This window comes from Schistocerca piceifrons, chromosome 2, assembly GCF_021461385.2.
Source record: "Schistocerca piceifrons isolate TAMUIC-IGC-003096 chromosome 2, iqSchPice1.1, whole genome shotgun sequence".
Lineage (NCBI taxonomy): Eukaryota > Metazoa > Arthropoda > Insecta > Orthoptera > Acrididae > Schistocerca > Schistocerca piceifrons.
The window spans coordinates 717012216-717025522 of NC_060139.1; positions in this window are offsets into that span (position 1 = coordinate 717012216).

A 13307-nucleotide genomic window follows, 5' to 3' on the forward strand; every position below is an offset into this window, starting at 1 on the left:
TTCACATTACAGCGGAGTATGCGCTGATACGAAACTTTCTGGCTGATTAAAACTGTGTTCTGGACCTAGACTCGAACACGAGACCTTTGCCATTAGTGGAAAGTTCTCTACCGACTTCCTTTTTTTTTTTTTTTTTTTTTGTCTGGTCTGTCGTCACGTGACACCTCTTCTAGTGCGCCGTTGATTACTTCACTCAGTATTTTTATTATTAGTAGTACAGAGAGCAGCTAGTCCTTTCTTTTCATCCTTGTCTATTTTTTATTATTTTCTTCCAGACCTTTTCTTGGTATTGCTCCTGAATGATTAACTGCCAGAATATCAATATTTAACACATTGGTTTCGTATTACACAGTCATCTTTTCATTAGGTTGGTACTCAGTCATTTTATCACCCTAAAACCTTGATTATCAACTTTTTCTTCTTCATAAACCCCTGCAACAAATCGCTGTGTAGTTCACTAATACCATCTACTAAAAAAATAGCGACAAATTCCTTATTTCAGAAAAACGTGTCTAATTTTGCAAGTGTGTTTGTATCCCTGTTCCCCCCGAAATTTTTATGTCCATCATTGACCTCCACTTTCATTTCAGGCAGAACCAGCCCACACAATATGCTCATCCAATCACCATCTCCCAAAACAGAACTAAACAAAGCAGTATTACAATTTCAATACAGCTTTCAGTCTTTACCTCAACATTTTTCCCTCATCTGCATTGTGTAATACCCTTAGCATTTGGTGAATATGTCCATGTTCCGGACATCTTGGTTTATGGGAAGCATCACACTGTTGTCCTTTTCATGCTCTTTGTTAGTTTTTGTACTGCACTGGTCAGTAATAAATGGACACGAAAACTACACAATTTTTCGCTATCTACATGCTTGTACACACACAACAGCCTATGACACAGGTAAAGATATCATGGAAAAGAACATAGGAAGACAACTTAAACTAAGGTAGCATTGCCAATTAAACTAGCAGATATAACAGTCTTCAGTTGAAAGATGAATGTAATGTAAATCTCCACATTAGTATATCCCATGTAAGTCTCTACATCTTCATATAACTGATGCAGCCTACATCCACTTGCACCTGCTTATGGCAGTCAAGCCACGGTCTCCTCCTACCATTTTTATCCACCAAACTTTCCTTTATTACTAAACTCATGAGTCTTGATGTCCCGGAAAGTGTCCTCTCAATCAATTTCTTCTTTTAATCATCTGTCATACGACCCTGTTTCCAAAAGTTCAATTCAGTTCTTCTTCATTATTTATTCAATCTTTCAATCTAATTTTCAGCATTCTTAGTAGCATCACACTTCAGGTGCTTTTATTCTGTTCTTGCCTAAACTCGTTATTGTCCATGCTTCACTTTCGCACAAGGCTATACTCCAGACATATACCTTCAGGAAATGCTTTCTGACATTTAAATGTACATTCTATGATAACAGATTTCTTGCTATAGGCAGTCTACATTCTAAAGCCCTTCTGCTTTGGCCATCATCACTTATTTTGCTGCCCAGATAACAAATGTCATGCACTACATTTAGTGTCTCATTTCCTAATATAATTTGCACATTTCCTAATATAATTAGCACCTTCTACTTCTCTTGTTTTGGTTTTATTGATGTCACTGTTATAAACTCTTTTCAAGACCATCTCTGACAAAACTACAATATGATTGGCAACCTCAGTGTTTCTGTATATTATATCTGAACTTTAATTTCCTATCTTAAATGCTCTTTGATTTCTTTACTGCTTAATCAAAGTACAGATTAAATTACTTTGGGGATACATTACAACTCTGTCTTGTTCTCTTGTTAATTACTAATTTCTTTTCATCTCCTTTAACCTTCACAACGGTAGTGTGGCTTCTGTAGAAGCTATACGTACCCCTTTGCTCTCTGTATGGCATCCACGATACCTTCAGAATTTCAAAGAGTCTATTTCAGTCAATACTATCAAATGTCTTCTCTAAATATATAAATGCTATAAATGTCAGTTTACCTTTCTTGAGCTTGTCTTCTAAGATAAGCAGTGTAGTAAGTATTGCCTCACATGTTCTTATATTTCTCCACAAGCCGAACTACTCTTCCATAAGGGTGATGTCTATCAGTTTTTACGTTCTTCTGTAAATATATTGTGAGTATTTTCCAACCATGACTTATGTGTTGCTATAACAGTGTATACTTTTTTAGTTTTCTGTTTCTCCTCCAGCTATTCCTGGTTCATACTTCCAATCAGTCTCGTAATTTAGGTGTCTGTATTCCCTTTTGTCTGCTTTATTTACTGTAATTTATATTTTCTACTTTCATCAATACAGTGCAACATCTTGTGTGTTATTCATGAATTTCTATTGGGCGTTCTAATTATGTCTATTTGATCCTCTGTGTTCTTTACTATCTCACTTTTCAAATCTTCTATTGTATTCCTTTCCCTTATTCTAGTCAATAGTTGCCTAAGCCTCCATCTGAAAAGTCTCAATAATTTCTGGTTTTGTCAACTTATCACGGTGGAATCTCCTCAAATTCTAAACTTTTTGCAATTTCTTAAGTTTTAATTACAGTTCATAAACAATAAATCACAGTTCAAGACCCCATTTGCTCCTGGATTGTCTTACAGTTTAAGATCTCATTTCCAAATCTCTGCCTAATCATTACAAAATCAATCTGAAATCTCCCTATGTCTCCAGGTATCTTCTGCATATACAACCTTCTTATATAAATCTTCAACCAAGTGTTTGTGTTGATTAAATTACGGACTCTGCAAAATTCTGCCATCACGCATCCCTTTTGTCAATTTCCTCCAGTGCATAATCTCCCACTATTTTTTTCTCCTCTTCCTTTTCCTATTATTGAATTTCATTCACCACCAAAATTAAATTTTCATCACCCTAACTATGTGCATAATTTGTTTTATCTCATTATACATTCTTTCAATCTCTTCATCTTCTGTGGAGCTAAGAAATATAAAAACTTGTACTAATATTGTCACATAGAAGAAGGTGTAATTAGATGAATGACGAACACTAACTTCACTTAACGAAGGTTTATTCAGCACTTGTACATACAAGAGCGCAGAGCGAATTGCCTCCGGCCAGAATACAAACGGTATATATATAGCTACATAACATTCCAGTACAATGATTCTTGTCATTTGAGGATACTTCTAGAATGTACTCGAACCGAACATAGAAATTAAAATTTCACAGTTCGGGTGAGTTTCGAACTTACGACCCTCCATGTAACAGCCTTTTTTAAATTTTTTTTTACCTAATGAAAGAAATAAAACAAAATCATAGCCATCCCTACGGGGCACCGCCACTTGTGTCCCTGCCAAACAAAAATGAACTCTTACCTCTTCAGGCGTTGCCTTCCTAACTATACATAACCACCCCCCATCTAAAATGTAAAGAAACTATACTATATGGGACTAACGTGTGTGCGCCAGCCCACAAAAAAATGGTTCAAATGGCTCTGAGCACTATGGGACTGAACTTCGGAGGTCATCAGTCCCATAGAACTTAGAACTACTTACACCTAACTAACCTAAGGACATCACACACATCCATGCCCGAGGCAGGTTTCGAAACTGCGACCGTAGCCGTCGCGCGGTTCCAGACTGTAGCGCCTAGAACCGCTCGGCCACCCCAGCCGACGCCAACCCACAAAAACATGATGAAAGGAAGGGGGGAAGGGTATTTCTAGTAGGGCGTGGAAGGTATTTTTTTATTTTTTTTATTTATGCAGATATCAAGGTGCGAACATTCATAGTTAATAAAGCCTGGAAAACTAAAACAGAATGAAGACACCATCGAAGATAGTAAACATAAATAACATGAAAATAAAACTACCACTTCGTAGCTAGGTTTCCCAGCGACTGCGCCCACTGATAAAGATGGTTCAATGTGTGATAGTTTGCAGTTTGTTCTGACTTCGTCTACCACTGCCTGGAACATTCCAACTATATGGCGGGCTGTGAAAGGCACTCCATAGGTAGTTTGCGAAGCACTGTCGATATCTGGTATGCCTGGCAATAACATTATGTCTTTCTTGCAAATAGAGCCAGAGGTCAAGTAAATTCTTGTGTCCGTCACGATAGAGGTAATGGACCGCATGTCCACGTATCCAGGTGACGGAGTTGGTCCGAGTGTTGGGCTAAAATGTCTCATCCGGAAAGAATAACATGGGTGCAGATCTATGCTCCGGTGTAACTCGCGAGAGATAAGTCAGGATCTGCCGCACTAGGTGTCAAACCGGCTCCTCCCCTCCACATCTGAGGCAGTGCTCGTTAGAATCTACTGTATTACAACCCACACAATTCGGAGATTCTGCCATGTGGATATTGTAGAGACGTTCTTGCGTCACCAGCTTCCCATTAACGACTGCGTACCATTGGGAAACAACATCGGAATCAAGCATGGCATCGTGTACAGTCTTCCACACCACGCGCCACCGTACGTCAGGATATTTTAGTTCGACCACATTTAGGGGACGGCGTTGCAGCATGTCGTGATATAAGCGTCGAGTTGTGGCCATTCGTGGTGTCGTGAGCGCTACACTGCAATAACTTTGTTCTAAATAGAAACCTCCTATATAAAAGAGGGGCGCTGGGATGTCCTGCAGCGGCACCGGCACTCTTAGTGAAGCAGGTCGTAGCGCCATCAGAAGCAAACTCGTGAGGCTTGTAGGACAACGGCGCAGCAGACATAAATATGAGCTAACATAGAGGGCAATGGCCCTGTCATGGACGTTAACTAGGCCGAGACCACGTTTTTCCTTGGGGAGGGTAAGAGATACGTATCTGGTCTTCAGCAACATACCAGCGCTGGCGAATTATTCCAGCGCTGCCATAATGCTACGCGCCAAGGGGTTCCTAATGGGTAGCGTTTGGGCGACATGCGGATGCGGGACGCAAGGTATACGTTGGCACAATGCGCCTTCTGAGCGATGTTGAGGGACCGCAAGCGTTGATTTGCAATTCCGGGCCGGCCGAAGTGGCCGAGTGGTTCTAGGCGCTTCAGTCTGGAACAGCGCGACCGCTCCCGTCGCAGGTTCGAATCCTGCCTCGGGCATGGATGTATGTGATGTCCTTAGTTTAGTTAGGTTTAAGTAGTTCTAAGTCTAGGGGACTGATGACCTCAGATGTTAAGTCCCATATTGCTCAGAGCCATTTGAACCATTTTGCAATTCCGGCCCGAATTTGGTTAAGAAGGCGTCGATAATTGAGCGTCGTCGCGCGTCGAATGTCGTTCATGAAATCTAGGCCCAAGCAGCGGACAGTATCACTGAAGCGTAAAGGGGCAAAGTATTCCTGCGGTAGCCCAATCCCGATGATCAAGGCGACGGATTTGTCAACGTTGATTTGGCTACCAGAAGCTGTACCGTAGGTTGCAATCCAGGCCAAAGCCGCCGCCATATCGTCAGCTCCACGTATGACGATCATCAAATCATCCGCATACGCGGTGCAGCGATAGATGGAGCCGCCGAACTGTATCCCAGTGAGCCTGTCTCGAAGACCACACAACAATGGTTCTAAGGCCAATGCACATAACAATGTAGATAATGGACATCCCTGTCGTACTGATTGGCGGATCGGCGTGGGTGCCATCGTTCTTCCATTAATAAGAACTCGAGAAGTAGCACCATGCAGAAGGCGTGTCAACACTGTGATAAAGGGGTCGGGGTATTCCATGCGCCGTAGAACGGCCGTGAGGAAAGCGTGGCCCACACGGTCAAAAGTCTGGCTAAAGCCGATAGACGCCAGGGTTGCCGGCAAACGTCTCACACGTGAAAGGGAGATGAGACCTCTGTAATTACATAACGCTATTCTGATTTTGTTGGGTCCCCCCAAGGACGTCTGATCGCTGGACAGGACGTGCAATAGTGTGCCGCGAATACGTTCTGATAGCAGTCTCGAAAAGATCTTGAAGTCGCTGTTCAATAACGTTAAGGGGCGCTAATTGCGGACATAATTCCGTCCCTTCGGCTTATGGACGGGTAGAATCAGTCCTTCCAAGAACGGTGCAGCCAACGGTATACCTGGACACATCACTTCCTGGCAAATTTCAACCCAACACGGTACCAACAGTTGTTTAAAGGCTCGATAGAACTCTAATGGTGGTCCGTCGATTCCTGTTGATTTATGGGGAGCACCTTTACGAATGGCTTTGAGCACTTCCTCTTCTGTCACTTCCCCACGTAAAGTCGGTACCGTGTCTGGTGGAATTGTACCGTGGACATGTGCAGAAACGGTGTCTACCGTCGCCATACCAGGGAGCACTACTGAATAAAAGTGAGCGTAATGCCCATAGAAGGCTTTTGCTATATCTGCTTGTTCTACCACGTGTCGACCGTCGTCACCAGCGCTCTAAGAGCACGTGGTACGTAGATGGCCTTTCTGATTGTAGCATGTCTAGAGCACGCGACTGTATAACACCGCCCTGTAAAATGACGTCGTGCTAAGGAGACGAGCTGCGCTTTCGCGCGATTGACAGTGATCTGCCTGTCAGGTGAGGCCTCCATAGCAAGACATTCCCGTAGGACGGTGTTGTAAAAGTTTTCCGTGCTCTTCCTCCATGCCGCCGCTTCCCGGCCGTAAGCCATAAAAGTGCACCTAAGAACAGGCTTCGCACATTCAATTCACCAACTGAGGGTCGATTGGTAACGATCACGACGCTGTAAGGACGCGTTCCACGACTCTTCGATAGCACCTTTACATGCCGGCTCGACCAGATGGGCGACGTTCAGTTTCCAGGGGGGCCTGCTGCGCCACACACGTGCAGGTTGGAGGGCAATGGTGCAAATATAGGCTGTGTGGTCGGTGAATGCAGTGGGCCAGAGCTCTGCTCCTCTCGTCGCCGTCGAAAGTGTGCTTGCGACGTAAATCCTGTCTAACCGACTTGAGGAATGACTTATGTAATGGATGTAACCAGGAACTGGGCCAAGGATGTGGCGCCAAGTGTTGAGCAGGTGAAGGTCACGCACTAGCGTTTCCAATTCCCCACACGAGACGTGATGTGGCTGCTGATCTGACGGAAATAAACTACAATTACAATCTCCTCCGATCACCGTATCTTTTATGTGGCTCATACAGAGACGTGTAATATCTTCCGAAAAAAAGCGGGCCGATCTCTACGTCTTGCTGATCCTGAAGGGGCATGCATATACATTGATGAGCCGTACACCATTGACAGTACGTCCGTAGCCGCCAAACCTTCCCGTAGCAGGACAGCCACACCACAATCGGTAGAAGAGGCGTGGGAGATGTGGGCGGTATATCCGTAGAAGTCAGGGAAACCAGCGACACATACTTCCTGTAAGAGGGCCACGTCGATGTCCACCGCATCGAGCATGCGTTGTAGCATTGTCAGTTTGTGTGCTGCTCCTGTCGCGTTGATATTGATTGTGACAAGGCGAAAGGTGTGCTGCCTAGCCTCTTCACCTAGGGTAGACGCCATGGCAATCGAAGATAACCGCAAGAGATGCCGGACACACCGAACCCGTAACAGATTATGAGTCTTTCACGCTAGGAGTGGCATCCCCAATGCCACCCCATTCCCTGTCACCCATGCACTCTCCAGGAGGTTCCTCAACATCGTCCGACCACTGTGGGTGCAAAACGATGCTACTCAGCTTCTTCTGATACGTTGCTCCCTCCTTAAGAGAACAGTGTCTCGGTGTCACGTCCTCCTAGTCCGGGAAAGAGTCATCAGTCCTGCATACTCTGACTTCCGATGACTGATGTTCGCCCTGGCGGTGATCTTCTTAGAACTTCCTTTGCCGCTACGTTCTTCGTCACCTTTCCGCTTATTGCCTGTCGCTGGAGCTTCGAATTAACCTGGGTTTCGGGATCCTCATAGGGTTTCATTCGAAGGTCGTGGACCGTATCTCTGATCTTTCGTGGTCTTGGGTCAGGGTCGAAATCTTCAACTTCATAAGTAACATCAGACAACTGTCTTACAACCTTACAAGGTCAAAAGTAGCACCTGAGGAGCTTCTCAGAGAGACCCACTTCCGAGCAACAGTAAAGATCCAGACAAGGTTACTAGGCTGGTAGATAACAGGGTGGTATCTCGCGTCATACATTCAGCGGTCGTTTTCTTGAGCCAGCAGCGTGCGGAGTCGAGGTAACTGCCGAGCTTCCTCAGCTCTGGTTAACACCTAGCCGATGTAGTCGTCGTCCACGTCATCAGGATGTAACTGAAACACCACAAAGTGACTGATTGTCTGTAGCAACTGTGAACGGCCTTCCATAGAGATACTGTCGAAATTTGCACATGGCCCAGATCACAGCAAGACATTCTCTTTCTGTAGTTGAGTAGTTTCTCTCGGCTTTTGTAGGTGCCCTAGAAGCATAGGCTATAATCTTTTCTTTTCCATCCGAAATCTGCACCAGAACAGCACCGATCCCATACCTACTGGCATCTGTGTGTAGTTCTGTAGGTGCTCTCTCATCATACAGACCAAGTACAGAGTCAGTCGTCAGAGCTTTTCGCATCACATCAGAAGAATCTTGTTGCGCACCACTCCAGATAAATTTAGCATCGGTTTTTAACAACTCTTGGAGTGGCCTGGCTCTGATACAAAAGTATTTGATAAAACGACAGTAATAATAACATAATCCGAGGAAGCTTCTCACATCCCTAATACTTTTAGGAATAGGAAATTTCGTCATAGATCTCACCTTTTCTGGGTCTAGCCGCACACCTTCGTTTGACACAAGGTGTCCAAGTATTTTGATTTCTTTTGCTCCGAAGAGACACTTTCTTGGGTTACGTTTCAGTCCGGCTTGTTGGAGACACTTAAGAACGGCCCTCACTCTTTTTATGTGTTAATCAAATGTCACTATAATGTCATATAAATAAAAAACGCACCGTCCACTTCAGGTGGCTTAGGTTATTTATCATCCGTTCAAAAGTTGCTGGTGCATTTCACAAACCAAACGGCATTACCTTAAACTCATACAGGCCCTCGGGGGTGATGAATGCAGTTTTCTCACGATCAGACTCATCTACTTCGATTTGCCAGTATCCCGAGTACATGTCCATGGCTGAGAAAAACTTAGCCCCCTTCAGACAATCTAGTGTATCATCAATTCATGGAAGAGAGTAAACGTTCTTTTTAGTTATCTTATTAAGCTTCCTGTAATCAACACAAAAGCGCTAACTGCCATCCTTCTTCCTGACGAGCGCTACTGGTGACGACCATGGGCTTTGCGAAGGCTTCTTCACCATTTTCTCTACCTCGGCGCGAATTATTCGACATTCCGTTGCTGACTCACGGTATGCTCTTTGGCTTATTGGTTGATGGTCTCCTGTGCTAATCCGGTGCTTCACCATCGATTTGTCTAATTTGCTCTCCACCTGTGGATTGAAGCATTCAGAGAACTCTTGAAGAATGGCAAGTAGCTTCTTCTGTTGTTCCTTAGTGAGACCTGGTGATAGCCGAGCTAGAACACCTTATCGCGTAGTGGTAGTGCTAATTTCGCCCACAGACTCGGCATGGGACGTTTCTATGACACTCAACTGTTCTTCAGTTAACGGCTCAGCATTTGCTACCCACATGCCTCTTGGAAGGATTTGCGGTTCTCAGTGACAGTTAACTATCCACAATTCACCGAATCTGTTCTTAAACGAGACGACAGAGGCTGGGATGACCAAGTTATTCTACAGTGGTATGCTTCTCTTACATTTCACTACAAGATCCATAGGTTGATGCATGGCATGGCACGTGACAGTTACCTTTCTAGCGCTGACTGCAGGAATGATCACTTCATCCAGCACACACAGTTTCCACACATTAGGATGCGCATCTTCCTATCCACAGTATTTCATCTCGTCTAGCATAATCTTCGAGCGATCACAATCTATAATTGCCTGAAAAGTTTTCAAAAAGTCACATCCGAGAATGACGTCATGACTACACTCTTGTAAGACGATGATTTCCAAGGGCTGTGTATGGCCACTTATACCCACACGAATGGTACATCTTCCTGTAGGTATTACACATTTCCCATTAACCACCGTCAGCAGAGATGTTTTGTTGTCAACGACAACGATTTTCTGCAGCTGGCGACGGTACTTCTCCGAAATGACTGAATATGATGCTCCGGAGTCCATAAGAGCTTGGACTGGTCGGCCATCCATGAGGATATCGACATAGTTTCCTGTCATTTTTGTAGTGATCGACGGCGGAGGATTTTTCTCTTCGGCGGCCTCACCTCCAAGGAAGGTCGCACCCTTTAGTTTTCAAGGTTTTGGCAGCTAGGTGATCGGCTGGAGCTTCTAAACGGCGATGGAAACCTTGATTGGCGTGTTGGGGAGCGTCCTCTCCAGCGGCTAGCTTGCGGCGACGGTGGCCTACGTTGTCCTGCACCCACATCTTCTTGTTCATCTTCGTCGTCTCGGAGTTGGCGTCAGCTGAGATCGGTCTGCTGTCTTCTGGCGCGGGCGTCATCAAATATCCGCCGCCTTTCTCGACAATAGCGTGCCACATGTCCTGGTCATCAGCAGTGGAAACATACTGGTTGGTTATCTTGCGTCCTCCAGACGTCAGTCTTCCTTGGTACCCTAACAGGTTCCTCATTCGGCATTGTAGGAACGTAACTCCGCCTGTGTCGCGACTTTTTCACCGTTTTAAAGGGAAATGAAGGACGAAAGATCGGGTTCAATGTCTGTTCCACTTCCTCCCTTAAGACTTCTTGAAGCGTCTCGGTTTTTTGCTCGCCGTGCAATCCAAGTGCCTTCTGAACTTCCTCTCTCACTATCTGACGAAGAACACTTGTGAACTCAGTTGCTTCCTCCATCACAGACATAGATACGACATTTGGAAGCCGTTCAAACTTCTTGCGTGTAATTCTTTTTTGATGCATTGTCTCGATATACTGGCACCATTTTATGAGGTCGTCTAATGTCGAAACCTCCTTCAGGAGTAGGGCTCGATACATGTCCTCAGCAACATCCTTCATGAGATGTGCAACCTTATCTTCCTCCTTCATTCTGGGATCCACTATTTTACACAGCTCCAGAACGTCTTGAATGTAGAATGCTGTCGTTGCTCCTGGACGCTGAGCCCTGCACTGTAATTTATCTTCAACCTTGCACTTCCGTCGTTGTGTGTCGCCGAAATACTTGCTCAGTTCCCCCTGGAATACTTCCCAGCTTGTGAACTTCTCCTCGTTGTTCTCATACCATTGCTTTGCAGTGCCCTCCAAGTAGAAAAATACGTTAGCCAAACACACGGTGTCATCCCATTTGTTAAATTTGGCTATACGCTCACATACCTTCAGCCACTTGTTTGGATTTTGGCCATCGTCACCAGAGAATCCGGAAGGATGTCTCATGTGGTGGCACACAGTTGCTGTCGTCGTAATGTCCTCTTCTTCTTCTGTCTCCGATAGATTGCGATCTGTTGAATATGGCTCGAACTCGAGTTTCTCGCCAAGTAAACGGCGGCTCTGTCGTGGCCTGATGGGAGCCACTGTGTCGCCGATAATGTGCGGTATCACAAGTTGCAATACCCAGCGTCTCCACCAAAATAATTTCACGTAGAAGAAAGTGTAATTAGATGAATGACGAACACTAACTTCACTTAACGAAGGTTTATTCAGCACTTGCTCATACAAGAGCTCGGGAAGAACTGCCTCTGGCCAGAACACAAACGGTATATATACGGATACAGAACACAGCAGTACAATGATTCTTGCCATTTGCGGGTACTTCTAGAATGTACTCGAACCGAATATAGAAATCAAAACTTCGCAGTTCAGGTGATTTTTGAACTCATGACCCTCCATGTAACAGCCTAGTATCCTAACCACTACACTACGGCGACTGTGCTACTCTGCATCTTCTGCGACAATATGGTGGGTGTTGACTTGGTCTCTGTTTTTGCTATGATTATACATTCACTATGCTATTCATAGTATTACCTTATCCAGTTTGGATTCTCCTCAATAACCCCTCCCCCCAAAAAGTTCGCGAAAATTAATTAAAGTTTTACCTCTTATCTCACTGTCATCACTTTCTTCTTGACAGTAAATATCCAACCAGGCTCTGCTATTGGCTAGTGCTAAGACCTTGAGGCTAGAGAATTTGATTTAGGTTGAGATACATTGTATTTGTAATTAAGAAATAAAAACCTGTTGTATGGTCACCTTGTTTATTTGAAGGACAATAACTGCTTTTACATAATGTTGGTACGTCCTAGCACTAGAACATCGTTTGTACCCATTTACTACGACCAGACTGCCAGACAGCGACAGATTTGTAAGAATTTTTATTTGTTTATAAAGCAAGCTAAACAAGAAATTGCTACATATTGTTGTAGAATATTAATGTCCTTTTCAGAGGGTACTCCATTCATATCGTCGCTTAACATCACGGTATAACTGAAGGAACATTGTACACTACACCACAGCAAGGTCTGCAGTTTTTAAGGGGGGGGGGGGGATAGTGGAGAGGAAGTGAGCAGGGGAAGAATCAAGAATCACATGATTTTCCAATCATCATCCACTTACATCATTTGAAAAAATCTTTAAATCTGGCATTTTCTCTTCCTCCAGATCTTAACAAAATGTACTTCTGCAATCCTCGACCATATGGCAGCGAACTGCTAAAAATATCCCAATTAACAACTAACGACACTTACCAAATCTTGAAACATAAAAAGCTGAAAGCTCCTCCATCTGTTATAGTTTCTGCTCCCATGAATAACTAACTGTTTTTTCTTCTATTTTCAAGGATCATGAAATATGTTACATGTGATACGTACATGAACGTTACAGAATGTTATTTAGGTAAATTTCCTGTTAAACTTATTGTTCGATTAGCTACATTTATTTTCCTGATTCCAATGATAAAATCAGGCTCACTAGAAGCTCAGTTAATCAAAAATCATAGCTAATTGAAATTCTGACTATAATTAGCATCCCTGATGAGGAAAAAATTTTATCTAATGGACAGAATACTAACTGCCATTACGATTCATTAACAATTATATACCTTGCTCCTATTGAAAACATACTTATAATTACTTAAAACTAACTTCAGAGATATCTGACACCGAATCCTCATAATTTCAACTGCCTATTTAACCTTAATGCTTGCAAGATTATGAGCTTTAACATTTTACTTTTGTTGCTATACTTTTTCTGAATAAGATAACACTCCCCCCCCCCCCCCTGATTAAGGACACTAATTCAGTTTTTGGATCATTTACAATCATGTAATATCATTTCCAAGTAGGATTCCATACTGATAAGTAGAGGATTTCTGAGTACAGAACCATAACAATGTTCTATATACTTTG